The sequence below is a fragment of the Triticum urartu genome, chromosome 4, assembly GCF_003073215.2.
Source record: "Triticum urartu cultivar G1812 chromosome 4, Tu2.1, whole genome shotgun sequence".
NCBI classification, from domain to species: domain Eukaryota; kingdom Viridiplantae; phylum Streptophyta; class Magnoliopsida; order Poales; family Poaceae; genus Triticum; species Triticum urartu.
The window spans coordinates 320272849-320286714 of NC_053025.1; positions in this window are offsets into that span (position 1 = coordinate 320272849).

Genomic DNA, 13866 nt, shown 5'->3' on the forward strand with positions numbered 1-13866 from the left:
ACTTATGATGATCCTGTTGTTCCTGCTGCTTATATTGAGAAGCCACCTTTCCCTGTTAGAATAAAGGATCATGATAAAGCTTCAACTTTAGTCAACAAAAGTAATATTAGGACACACAAACCCCCTGAGCAAGTTAAAGTTGAACCTAAACTTTCTATGGTTAAAGATCTCTTGGCTGATAATATTGATGGGCATGTTATTTACTTCTGCAATGAAGCTGCTAGAATTGCTAGACCTGATGCTAAAAATGAACATAGACCTGTTGTAGGCATGCCTGTTATTTCCGTTAAAATAGGAGATCATTGTTATCATGGCTTATGTGATATGGCTGCTAGTGCAAGTGCAATACCTCATTCCTTATACGAAGAAATTATGCATGATAGTGCACCTGCTAAGATAGAAGATATCGATGTTACCATTAAACTTGCCAATAGAGATACTATTTCACTAGTTGGGATTGTTAGAGATGTTGAAGTCTTGTGTGGGAAGGTTAAATATCCTGCTGATTTTCTTGTTCTTGGTTCCCCACAAGATAGCTTTTGTCCCATTATATTTGGTAGACCCTTCTTGAACACTGTTAGTGCTAGGATAGACTGCGAAAAGGATGTTGTTACTATTGGTTTGGGTGATATGTCTCATGAGTTTAATTTTGCTAAATTTAGTAGACAACCCTATGATGAGGAATTGCTAGTAAAGATGAAACTATTGGTCCTGCTTCTATTGTCGTGCCTCCTAGTGATCCTTTAGAACAATATTTGCTAGACCATGGAAATGATACGTATATGAATGAAAGAAGGGAAATAGATGAAGTATTCTTTAAACAGGGACCTATTCTGAAACACAACTTGCCTGTTGAAATCCTAGGGGATCCTCCTCCACCCAAGGGTGATCCCGTGTTTGAGCTTAAACCATTGCCTGATACTCTTAAATATTATTATCTTGATGAAAAGAAGATATATCCTGTTATTATTAGTGCTAACCTTTCAGAGCATGAAGAAGAGAAATTATTGAAAACTCTGAAGAAGCACCGTGCTGCTATTGGATATACTCTTGATGATCTTAAGGGCATTAGTCCCACTCTATGTCAACACAAAATAAATTTGGAGAAAGACACCAAACCAGTTATTGATCACCAACGATGGCTAAATCCTAAGATGAAAGAAGTGGTAGGAAAGGAAATATTAAAGCTCATTGAAGCACGTATAATTTATCCCGTTGCTAATAGTCAGTGGGTAAGCCCTGTCCATTGTGTCCCTAAGAAGGGAGGTATTACTGTCGTTCCAAATGATAAAGATGAATTGATTCTGCAAAGAATTATTGTAGGTTATAGGATGGTGATTGATTTCCGCAAATTAAATAAAGCTACCAAAAAGATCATTACCCTTTGCCTTTCATTGATCAAATGCTAGAAAGATTATCCAAACATACACATTTTTGCTTTCTAGATGGTTACTCTGGTTTCTCTCAAATACCTGTGTCAGCTGATGATTAAGAAAAGACTACTTTTACTTGCCCTTTCGGTACCTTCGCTTATAGACGTATGCCTTTTGGTTTATGTAATGCACCTGCTACCTTTCAAAGATGCATGATGGCTATATTCTCTGACTTTTGTGAAAATATTTGTGAAGTTTTCATGCATGATTTCTCTGTTTATGGATTCTCCTTTGATGATTGCTTGAGCAACCTTGATCGAGTTTTGCAGAGATGTGAAGAAACTAACCTTGTCTTGAATTGGGAGAAGTGCCACTTTATGGTTAATGAAGGTATTGTCTTGGGGCATATTTCTGAAAGAGGTATTGAAGTTGACAAAGCCAAAGTTGATGCTATTGAAAATATGTCGTGTCCTAAGGACATCAAAGGTATAAGAAGTTTCCTTGGTCATGCCGGTTTTTATAGGAGGTTCATTAAGGACTTATCAAAAATTTCCCGGCCTCTGACTAACCTATTACAAAAAGATATTCCTTTTGTCTTTGATGATGATTGTGTAGAAGCATTTGAAATACTTAAGAAAGCCTTGATTTCTGCACATGTTGTTCAGCCACCTGACTGGAATTTACCCTTTGAAATCATGTGTGATGCTAGTGACTATGTTGTAGGTGCTGTTCTAGGACAAAGAGTTGATAAAAAAATTAAATGTTATTCAATATGATAGTAAAACTCTAGAGAATGCCCAGAGAAATTATGCTACTACTGAAAAGGAATTCTTAATAGTTGTATTTGCTTGCGATAAGTTCAGACCTTATATTGTTGATTCTAAAGTAACTATTCACACTGATCATGCTGCTATAAAATATCTTATGGAAAAGAAAGATTCTAAACCTAGACTTATTAAATGGGTTCTCCTGCTACAAGAATTTGATTTGCATATTATTGATAGAAAGGGAACTGAGAATCCCGTTGCACACAACTTGTCTAGGTTAGAGAATGTTCTTGATGACCCACTACCTATTGATGATAGCTTTCCTGATGAACAATGAGCTGTCATAAATTCTTCTCGCATTGCTCCATGGTTTGCTGATTATGCCAATTACATTGTTTGCTAAATTTATACCACCTAGTTTCACATACCAGCAAAAGAAAAAGGTTTTCTATGACTTAAGACATTACTTCTGGGATGACCCACACCTTTATAAAGGAGTAGATGGTGTTATTAGACGTTGTATACCTGAGCATGAACAGGAACAGATGCTATGCAAGTATCACTCTGAAGCTTAGGGAGGGCACCATGCTGGAGATAGAACTGCACATAAGGTAATACAATCTGGTTTTTATTGGCCTACTCTCTTCAAGGATGCCCGTAAGTTTGTCTTATCTTGTGATGAATGTCAAAGAATTGGTAATATTAGTAGACGTCAAGAAATGCCTATGAATGATTCACTCGTTATTGAACCATTTGATGTTTGGGTCTTCGATTATATGGGACCGTTTCCTTCCTCTAATGGGTATACACATATTTTAGTTTTGTTGATTACGTTACTAAGTGGGTAGAAGCTATCCCAACTAGTAGTGCTGATCACAACACCTCTATTAAGATGCTTAAAGAAGTTATTTTTCCGAGGTTTGGAGTCCTTAGATATTTAATGACTAATGGTGGTTCACATTTTATTCATGGTGCCTTTCGTAAAATGCTTGCTAAGTATGATATTAATCATAGAATTGCATCTCCATATCACCCACACTCTAGTGGTCAATTAGAATTGAGTAACAGAGAGCTCAAATTAATTTTGCAAAAGACTGTTAATAGATCTAGGAAGAATTGGTCCAAGAAACTTGATGATGCATTATGGGCTTATAGAACTGCATATAAAAATCCTATGGGTATGTCTCCGTATAAAATGGTTTATGGAAAAGCATGTCACTTACCTCTCGAATTAGAACATAAGGCATACTGGGCCATCAAAGAGATCAATTATGATTTCAAACTTGCCAGTGAGAAGAGGTTATTTGACATTAGCTCACTTGATGAATGGAGAACCCAGGCCTACGAGAATGCCAAACTATTTAAAGAAAAAGTTAAAAGATGGCATGACAAAAGGATACAAAAGCGTGAGTTTAATGTAGGTGATTATGTGTTGCTATTCAACTCTTGTTTAAGATTTTTTGCAGGAAAACTTCTCTCTAAATGGGAAGGTCCTTACGTTATCAAGGAGGTCTATCGTTCCGGTGCCATAAAAATCAACAACTTCGAAGGCACAAATCCGAAGGTGGTGAACGGTCAAAGAATCAAACATTATATCATATGTAATCCCATAAATGTTGAAACTAATATTATTGAAACCGTAACCCCGGAGGAATACATAAGAGACACTTTCCAGAACATTTTTAGACTCCAAAAAGGAATAGGTATGTGGTACGGTAAGTAAACCGACTCCAAAACAGTTATAATGGCAATTTTTCTCCGTTTTGGAATATTTAAGAAAATAGGAAAATAAGTAGTCGTGGAAGGACACGAGGCGTCCATGAGGGTGGAGGGCGCGCCCTACCCCCTGGACGCGCCCCCCTGCCTCGTGGGCACCTCGTGTGCTCTCCAGACTCCGTTTTCTTGCACGATACTTCTTATGGTTGGTAAAAATTCATTATATAATCTCCCGAAGGTTTTGACCACCATACCACGCAAATATCCTCTGTTCTTGTTTCGAGCTGTTTTTCTAACAGATATAGATCACCATGATGTCTCCAAGTGCCCCCAAGGACAAGTTCTTTGAGAAGGTCATCAACCCCTACCTCGCAGAAGTGCTGCAACATCCTCAAACCATTGAGATGTGTGAGGGGTTGCTGCACATCCGCGATGTTGAGGGACCAAGGAGGACCGAAAGCGTGGAGACAAGGCTCGAGGTAATGGAGCAACAAGTTTTCAAGTGTCAGGAGATGGTGGAGCGTGGACTCGACTCCAATCACATAATGATCATGAAGTTCACCAACAACCACAAGCTGGATGCCAAGGACATCGGGGAGGCCATCTTCAAGCTTCATGAGAAAATCGAGCACCTCCAAGCCCAGATCTATGACCTGCAAAATCAAAACTGTGAGTATGAATATAGATTCAAGAGGATGAGTTTGGCTGCAGATTTAAGGATCCCGGAGACTCGATCATCCTTCTATGATGGTGAGCCTATGCCTTGGAAGAGGGACGACAAGCCTACATCATCAACAACTCCATCTCCTTCACCGGCAAAAGAGATATAATCACATGGGTATGGTCACTCCCCTTGGCAACTGCCAAGCTTGGGGGAGTGCCCCGGTATCATATCACCATCACTTTTATCTTTACCATTTTTCTTAGTTCGATCCTTTGATAATATCTTGATCTAGTAGAATATATTTTTAGTATGATCTAGTTGTGAGTTTAGCTTTATGACCTTCCTATGTAATCAAGTTCGTGAGCCATATATAATAAAGATTAGTGTTGAGTCAAGGGCTTGATTATTTTGCTATGAGCTTGAGGTAATAAAATAAAAGAGAAGAAATAAAAAGAAATAAAGAGATCATATGGATCTTATGGAGAGTAATGAGCTCACATATAAAGAGTATGATGAATAAAAGTTGTTGAGAGTTGACAAACATAGTTTTGGTCATCGTTGCAATTAATAGGAAGTAATAAAGAAAGAGAGGTTTTCACATATAAATATACTATCTTGGACATCTTTTATAATTGTGAGCACTCATTAAAGTATGATATGCTAAAGAGTTGACGTTGGACAAGGAAGACAACGTAATGGGTTATGTTTTCTTACATCTGAGATAAATTATATTGTCATGGATCATCCAACATGTTGAGCTTGCCTTTCCCTCTCTTGCTAGCCAATTTCTTTGCACCAAGTAGAGATACTACTTGTGCTTCCAAATATCCCTAAACCCAGTTTTGCCATGAGAATCCACCATATCTACCTATGGATTGAGTAAGATCCTTCAAGTAAGTTGTCATCGGTGCACGCAATAAAAATTGCTGTCTAAACATGTATGATCTATTAATGTGGAGAAAATAAGCTTTATATGATCTTGTGATGTGGAAGAAATAAAAGCGACAGACTGCATAATAAAGGTCCATATCACAAGTGGCAATATAAGGTGACGTTCTTTTGCATTAAGATTTTGTGCATCCAACCATAAAAGCGCATGACAACCTCTGCTTCACTCTGCGAAGGGCCTATATTTTACTTTTATCTTCTACCTTATATAAGAGTCATGGTGATCTTCACCTTATATTTTAACATTTTATCCTTTGGCAAGCACAATGTGTTGGAAGGATCCTGATATATATGGCTAATTGGATGTGGGTTTTCATGAACTATTATTGTTGACATTACACTTGAGGTAAAAGGTTGGGAGGAAACAATATAAGCCCATGTCTTTCTCTGTGTCTGATTAAAACTTCATAACCATAAATATCGTGTGAGTGTTAGCAATTATGAAAGACTAAATGATGGTTGAGTATGTGGACTTGCTGAAAAGCTCTTATATTGACTCTTTCCTATGTTATGATAAATTGCAATTGCTTCAATGACTGAAATTATAGTTTGTTAGTTTTTAATGAAGTTTTTGATTCATACTTGAGTATGTGAATGAATTGTTACTCTAGCATGGGAGATCATATGATCATATATATATATATATATATATGTATATATATATATGTTGTTGTTCTAAGAATGATCATGATACCCTCATGTCCGTATTTTATTTTATCAACACCTCTATCTCTAAACATGTGGACATATTTTTCAATATCGGCTATCGCTTGAGGACAAGCAAGGTCTAAGCTTGGGGGAGTTGATACGTCCATTTTGCATCATGCTTTTATATCGATATTTATTGCATTATGGGCTGTCATTACACGCTATGTCACAATACTTGTGCCTATTCTCTCTTATTTTACAAGGTTTACATGAAGAGGGAGAATGCCGGCAGCTGGAATTCTGGGCTGGAAAAGGAGCAAATATTATAGACCTATTCTGCATAGCTCCAAAAGTCCTGAAACTTCACGGAAGTTATTTTTGGAATTAATAAAAAATACTGGCGAAAGAATCCACGAGAGGGGGCCCACACCCTGCCCATGAGGGTGGGGGCGCGCCCTACCCCCTGGGTGTGCCCCCCTGCCTCATGGGCCCCCTGGAAGGCCTCCCGTGCCCATCTTCTGCTATATGAAGTCTTTCGTCTGAGAAAAAATCATAAGCAAGCTTTCGGGAAGAAACTCCGCCGCCACGAGGCGCAACCTTGGCGGGACCAATCTAGGGCTCCGGCAGAGCTGTTCTGCCGAGGAAATTTCCCTCCGGGAGGGGGAAATCATCACCATCGTCATCACCAACAATCCTCTCATCGGGAGGGGTTCAATCTCCATCAACATCTTTACCAGCACCATCTCATCTCTTATATCCAAAGCGCAGATTGGTACCTGGGGGTTGCTAGTATTGTTGATTACTCCTTGTAGTTGATGCTAGTTGGTTTACTTAGTGGAAGATCATATGTTCAGATCCATTATGCATATTAATACCCCTCTGATTATGAACATGAATATGCTTTGTGAGTAGTTACATTTGTTCCTGAGGACATGGGAGAAGTCTTGTTATAAGTAGTCATGTGAATTTGGTATTCGTTCGATATTTTGATGAGATGTATGTTGTCATCCCTCTAGTGGTGTCATGTGAACGTCGACTACATGACACTTCACCATTGTTTGTGCCTAGAGGGAGGCATTGGGAAGTAATAAGTAGATGATGGGTTGCTAGAGTGACAGAAGCTTAAACCCTAGTTTATGCGTTGCTTCGTAAGGGGCTGATTTGGATCCATATGTTTCATGCTATGGTTAGGTTTACCTTAATACTTCTGTTGTAGTTGTGGATGCTTGTAATGGGGGTTAATCAGAATTGGGATCCCTGTCCAAGTAAGGACAGTACCCAAGCACCGGTCTACCCACATATCAAATTATCAAAGCACCAAATGTGAATCATATGAACGTGAGGAAAACTAGCTTGACGATAATTCCCATGTGTCCTCGGGAGAACTTCCCTTCATATAAGAGTTTGTCCAGGCTTGTCCTTTGATACAAAAAGGATTGGGACATCTTGCTGCTCCTTATTTACTTGCATTACTTGTTACTCGTTACAAATTACCTTATCAGAAAACTATCTGTTACCGATAATTTCAGTGCTTGCAGAGAATACCTTGCTGAAAACCGCTTATCATTTCCTTCTGCTCCTCATTGGGTTCAACACTCTTACTTATCGAAAAGGCTATGATAGATCCCCTACACTTGTGGGTCATCAAGACTCTTTTCTGGCGCCATTGCCGGGGAGTGATGCGCCTTTGGTAGGTGGAATTTGGTAAGGAAAAATTTACATAGTGTGCTGAAATTTACTGTCACTTGTTACTATTTAACATAATCCTTTAAGGGGCTTGTTCGGTGTATCTTCACCCCGGCCAGTAGAGAAAAGACCCTTGCCGGGGACGACCGCGGTGCCGCAGTGAGACCCTTGTTGGGCCCTCGGCAAGACCCTTGCCGAGGACGCCCGCGAGGCCGTAGCCATGCCCGCGTCCGCCAAGACTCCACTGCCGCTCCCATACAGCTGCCAGCTCAGCAGCTCGACCAGCTGAGCAGGCATATGTGTGGCAGCATGCGGCCTCTACACCAACTCAGCAAGCACCTGCGTTGTGGAATGCAGATCTTCGTGAAGGCTCCACCACCGCGCCACCCCAGCGGCCAGCCAACATGGTGCTACAATGCCTCATCAGCTTGGACGTGCGTCGGAGCCGGGCGAGGCGACGACAGCTGGGACGAGCTTCTTTGCCGTCCCCAGTAAAGCAAGAGGGGCACATCGGCAGCGCATTAAATGTGTTTGTCCGATGATGCTAGGGGATAGACTCAGCCCATGTACACCTTTCCACCTCCTGTGTGCCACTGTGGCAACCCCTTTTTGTCTATAAAAGGAGGCCCGGGGCGTACTGGAGAGGGATTCAGATCTTTTGGACTAGAGAGCCACTTCAGCTAGTTCAAGAACACAAGAACACCTAAATGTACATACAAGCAAGACTAGGGTTTTACGCGTCTCCGCGGCCTGAACCTGGGTAAATGATTTGTGTGCTGACCGCCAGACCCGCTCTTCGCACAACCACGTGCCCGCCAACCATAGAAGGGATCCTAGTGACCCCATAGGTGTCGTTTCCCACCGACATCTCTAGCGCGCCAGGTAGGGGGTGCGCAGTTGTGAGAATCCGGTCTAGAAGAAGCAACGGCTTCAGCATGGTCGTCACTTCAAGCAAGGAGACGACCGAATAAATGGCGTCCTCGGTGGACGCGGCGAACCCTCATGCAGTGGCAGAAAAGCTAAGCCATACAAAACTTTGAGTAGTTCCTTTATATATATATAGTTATCATCCTCGACGATCTTACCCTGTGTATGGAAAACCTGCATGCAATGGGGCCCTACCACTATTGGCAACGCCCTCGTTCTGTTTGGAGTCTGCTCAACCGTTCGAGCGGCTGCGTCAAGAACGGCAGGGCGACCTTCTGCGATTGGCAACGCTCTCGTTCTGTCTCGAGTCCGCTCGACAGCTCGAGCGGCCGTGTCAAGAGCAGAGAAGTGGTTTACCCGGCAGCAAGCATGCCCGGCAGGCCATTGAGGATCCGTCCTCAAGGCATCACCTAGGCTTCCGCGTCGGTAAACCTACCCGAATAACGTAGGGTGGACATAAAAAGGGAAATCAAATAGGAAAATAACATGCATCATTTCAAAAGTACTGCAGAGTTATATTACATCATTTGTCCTGCGGTTCTAACTAAAGATAAAAATTGTCTTGGTCTTGAACCTGCAGCGGCGATAAGAAATGGGGTGCCTAGTCCCAGCGCTGGCCTTGTACCCTCCGAACTCCGTCGATGAGGCCGATGACGGGCTCGATGTGCTCCTCGAGCGGTGCAGGGTCCATGTTGTCCGGCAAGCAATCCAGCGGAGCTTCGAAGTCGAGGTCAGGGTTCCAGTACGCCATCTTGGTGAGGACCTTAGTCATGGCGCCCCGGCAAAGCCTCCGGGCCCCTTCGGTCAAAGAGGACGCCCTGTTGGAGTGGAACCGCTCCAGGGCCCCGAGAACACCCTCGAAGAACAGATTCAGCCTGGCATTAGGACTCGCGTTTGGCTCCGGGACGTACCTCACGTTTGGCATCCCCATGGTAGCCAGTTGCGTGGTGATCCTGCCGGCGACATCGGCGAGGCGGCTGATCCAGAGCTTCTCGCCCGCCACGAACTCTGCGTGGCTGGCGGCGTCGTTCTTCCGTAGCTGCTTCTCCTCCTCCAGACTCTTGGTCAGGGGCCCCTCGCGGGCCCTGACCTCTGAGAGCATCCCTTCAAGGCTCTCCAGCTTCATCTTCAGGTCCTTCATGGACTCGTTGGCCATGGAGAGTAGCTCGGCCTTCTCGAGGACTACGGCATGTGCATCATCCAAAGCGCCCTTGGCCGCGTCCCTCTCCCCCGTCAGCTCCTGGACCTGCCGCTTCAGCCCATCACGCTCTGCCTCCAGCTCATTCACCTTGCCGATGTGGACCTGGGCTTGAGCATTGAGGGCTTCCTCGTCCCTTTGCTCCAGTTCCCGGGTCCGCTGCACGACGAGCTCCTGGACCTCCTCATCCTTGCCGCGGAGTGTCTCGGCGAGCTTCTCCTTGCGAGCGGCAAGGTCCTCCTCCTGGGAGTTCAGCTCGGCCTGGTGCTGGAGCTGGGCAGCCTCCTCCTTGGCGGCCTGTCGACTCGCCGTCTCCTGGGCCTTCTCGATGTCGGCCTGCTTCATGACAAGCTCCATCTTGCGCTCGTCCAGCTGGCCCTGGGCGGCCTTGAATTCCTCATAGGCCTGGCGGAACCAAGCCTGCGCCTCGGCGACGCACTCTTCGAGGTCTGCCTCCGCCTTGTCCACCGCTGGCATCCTGGACCTGGCCTTGTCCAGGCGGGCACGGTGAAGTGCCTGGAGCTTGTGGAAGCTGACGCTCATGCTCTGGAGGAGCCGCTCTTCCTGAGAACCGCAGCAGCTGATGCTTGGTCCATCGATGACCTCAAGCCCGGCAGTGCCAAGCACCTCCTCGTCGAACACCTCCCCCTTGGCGGGAGCCCTGGTGCTCGCCGTCCATGGGAGGTGGACGAACAAGTCGCCCACCTTCAGATATTTGCCCGAGCCAGGGGCGGCGGAGGAGGAAGGCTGGTCGTCGACCACCTCCTCCTCGGCAGCGGCCTTGCTTGCCTCCCCGGCAGGCCCCTTGCCGGCCTCCTCGGTAGCGGCCTCGCTGGGCTCCCCGGCAGGCGCCTCAGCGGCGTCCTCGGCAATGTCCTTGGCAGCCTCCTCAGCGGCGATCTTGTCGGCCTCGGCCGCGGCCTCTCTGGCGACATCTCCGATGACGATGTCCACGTCCTCCCGGTCCGCCGAGGAAAGATCTGGGTACCGAGAAGGAGAATGAGGCGAAGCCAAGATCAAAATTTGAAAGAAGAAAAACGAGCAGGGACGGGAGGCAAACAACTTACCTGCGCCAAGCTGGGATGAAGTGGCCCCCTCGCCACCGGCATTCGGTGTCGGGGCGGAGCCACCGACGCTCGGGTTCACCTCCTCCTCCTCCTCCATGTGCATGGGCTCGGTGCTTGGCGCCCTTGCCGGGGACCCCCCTCGGGTGGCATGGTCGATGGGGGCGGCGCATTGGGGGTGGCCCTCAGTGGCTCCTCCTGTTGTCATTCTCCTCCTGCAACCACGGCAAGGTCAGCACCAGGAAATCGTGTCCTAGCACACATCAAGGGGAGCGTGTGATGAATGCACGCTGGGGGCTGCGCTGGGGGCTACTCTCCGGGCTGCTCTCCACAACCACCAGCGGCGTACTCGAGGTGCCCGCGGGGGCTGGCTGCCCGCCGAGGCCTTGGCCCTCTTCGCCACCCTCTGGGCCAGTGTCTCCCTATCCCTGCGAGCATGAAGACAAGTCAAGAAAAGTGGCATGGTCCGAAAGGACGGAAATGACGAAAGGCCAGACACTTACTCATCCTCCATCTCTTCTTCCGTGGCCTTCCTCTTCCTCCTCGGGCTAAGAGACCCGAGGTCGAAGAAGACCTCTGAATCGTCACCAGCGGGAGGAAGAGGCAGCTGCTTTCTTCTTCGCCACCACAACCTTCACCGCCTTTCCCGCCGCCGCGGCCCTCGTCTGGCGCATGGGCGCCTCCGGAGGTTGTTGCGGTTGTGCGGCCCCACCGGACCGGACCGGCTCGCTAGAGACGGCCCATCACAGGACACGCCCTCTCCCAGTGACCGGGGGCTTGACAGCCTCGACCTCCTCCTCAGACGACTCGTCGGCATCGTCTTCGATGAGAGGGGCCCTGGTGTCGGCGCTGCTGGCCTCCCCACCGGATTCCGCCCACTAGGCGAGCTCCTTCTCCTCCGCGGTCATCGCGGCCTCGCCCTCCATGCCGCCAGCGCTGCCGACCTCCTTGGCGAGCTCCGCCTCCGCCGTCCTGGCAGCGATGCGTGGTGTCCTGGATGATCCGCGGCTCCTCGCAGACGTACTTCTCCACCAAGGTGTTGAAGAACTCCTGCACCTGATCCTCCTCTAGCTCGGCCCAATTCGGGTCAAAGCCGTGCACATTGAAGTCCGGCATCATGGCGATGATGTCAGTTTGGCGAGAGTTGTTGCTCAGCGGGACCACCCCTACCGGCAACCCGAACAAGGGCCCCTTGGTGACCTTGCCAGCCTTCGTGGCCTTGCTGGCCCTTTTGGCCCTGCCGTCGCGACCCACGTCGAGCTGGAAGAGCCGCTGGCAGAAGTGGGCGTGCGCCATCACCGTCAAGTTGTGGTTCAAGCCAGGGTGGAGCCGCATGATGTCGGCCGCATTGCTGAAAAGCCAAGCCAGCCTCCCCTTGTTGTGCATAGGAGCGATGCGGCGGCGAATGAAATCCGCCCCAATCATCTCCAGGGTAAGCCCGGCAGCGGCACGACGGTGCATCCTGGTGGTGGCGACCGTGAGCCTCCCATCTTGGGCGTCGACGTCGCCCCGGTCATCTCTACGGAACGGCGGCGTTTGGCGAACTTGGCAAAACTCCTGAGGGTCCTCCTCCCCAATCCAGCACCACCGGCTCCGCCATTCCTCCCACCTCTCCTTCTGGGCGCCCTCTGGATACGCCCCCTTCTCCAGGGGCCTTGGGATCCAAGTGACACAACTAGAGATGGCGCCTCCCTTCTGGATCCGAGGATAAAAGTAGTGGCGGAAGAGCGTCGTGCTAGGAAGCACTCCGGCGAAGCCCTCATAGAGATGGGTGAAAAGAGCCATGCACGCCACGGCATTTGGAGTGAAATCCAACAGGTGGAAGCCGTAGGTGTGTGATACGTCTCCAACGTATCTATAATTTTTGATTGCTCCATGCTATATTATCTACTGTTTTGGACATTATTGGGCTTTATTATCCACTTTTACATTATTTTTGGGACTAACCTATTAACCGGAGGCCCAGCCCAGAATTGTTGTTTTTTGCCTATTTTAGGGTTTCGAAGAAAAGGAATACCAAACGTAGTCCAAACGGAATGAAACCTTCGGGAACGTGATTTTCTCACCGAACATGATCCAGGAGACTTGGACCCTACGTCAATAAACAAAGGAGGAGGCCACGAGGTAGGGGCGCGCCTACCCCCTCCCCCCCCCCCCAAGCACGCCCTCCACCCTCGTGGGCCCCCTGTTGCTCCACCAACGTACTCCTTGCTCCTATATATACCTACGTACCCCCAAACGATCAGATACGGAGCCAAAACCCTAATTCCATCGCCGCAACTTTCTGTATCCACGAGATCCCATCTTGGGGCCTGTTTCGGAGCTCCGCCGGAGGGGGTATCCATCACGGAGGGCTTCTACATCATCACCATAGCCCCTCCGATGAAGTGTGAGTAGTTTACCTCAGACCTACGGGTCCATAGTTATTAGCTAGATGGCTTCTTCTCTCTTTTTGGATCTCAATACAATGTTCTCCCCCTCTCTTGTGGATATCTATTCGATGTAATCTTCTTTTTGCGGTGTGTTTGTTGAGACCGATGAATTGTGGGTTTATGATCCAAGTCTATCTATGAACAATATTTGAATCTTCTCTGAATTCTTTTATGTATGATTGGTTATCTTTGCAAGTCTCTTCGAATTATCAGTTTGGTTTGGCCTACTAGATTGATCTTTCTTGCAATGGGAGAAGTGCTTAGCTTTGGGTTCAATCTTGCGTGTCCTTTCCCAGTGACAGTAGGGCAGCAAGGCACGTATTGTATTGTTGCCATCGAGGATAACAAGATGGGGTTTTTATTGCATGAGTTTATCCCTCTACATCATGTCATCTTGCTTAAGGCGTTACTCTGTTTTCATGAACTTAATACTCTAGATGCAT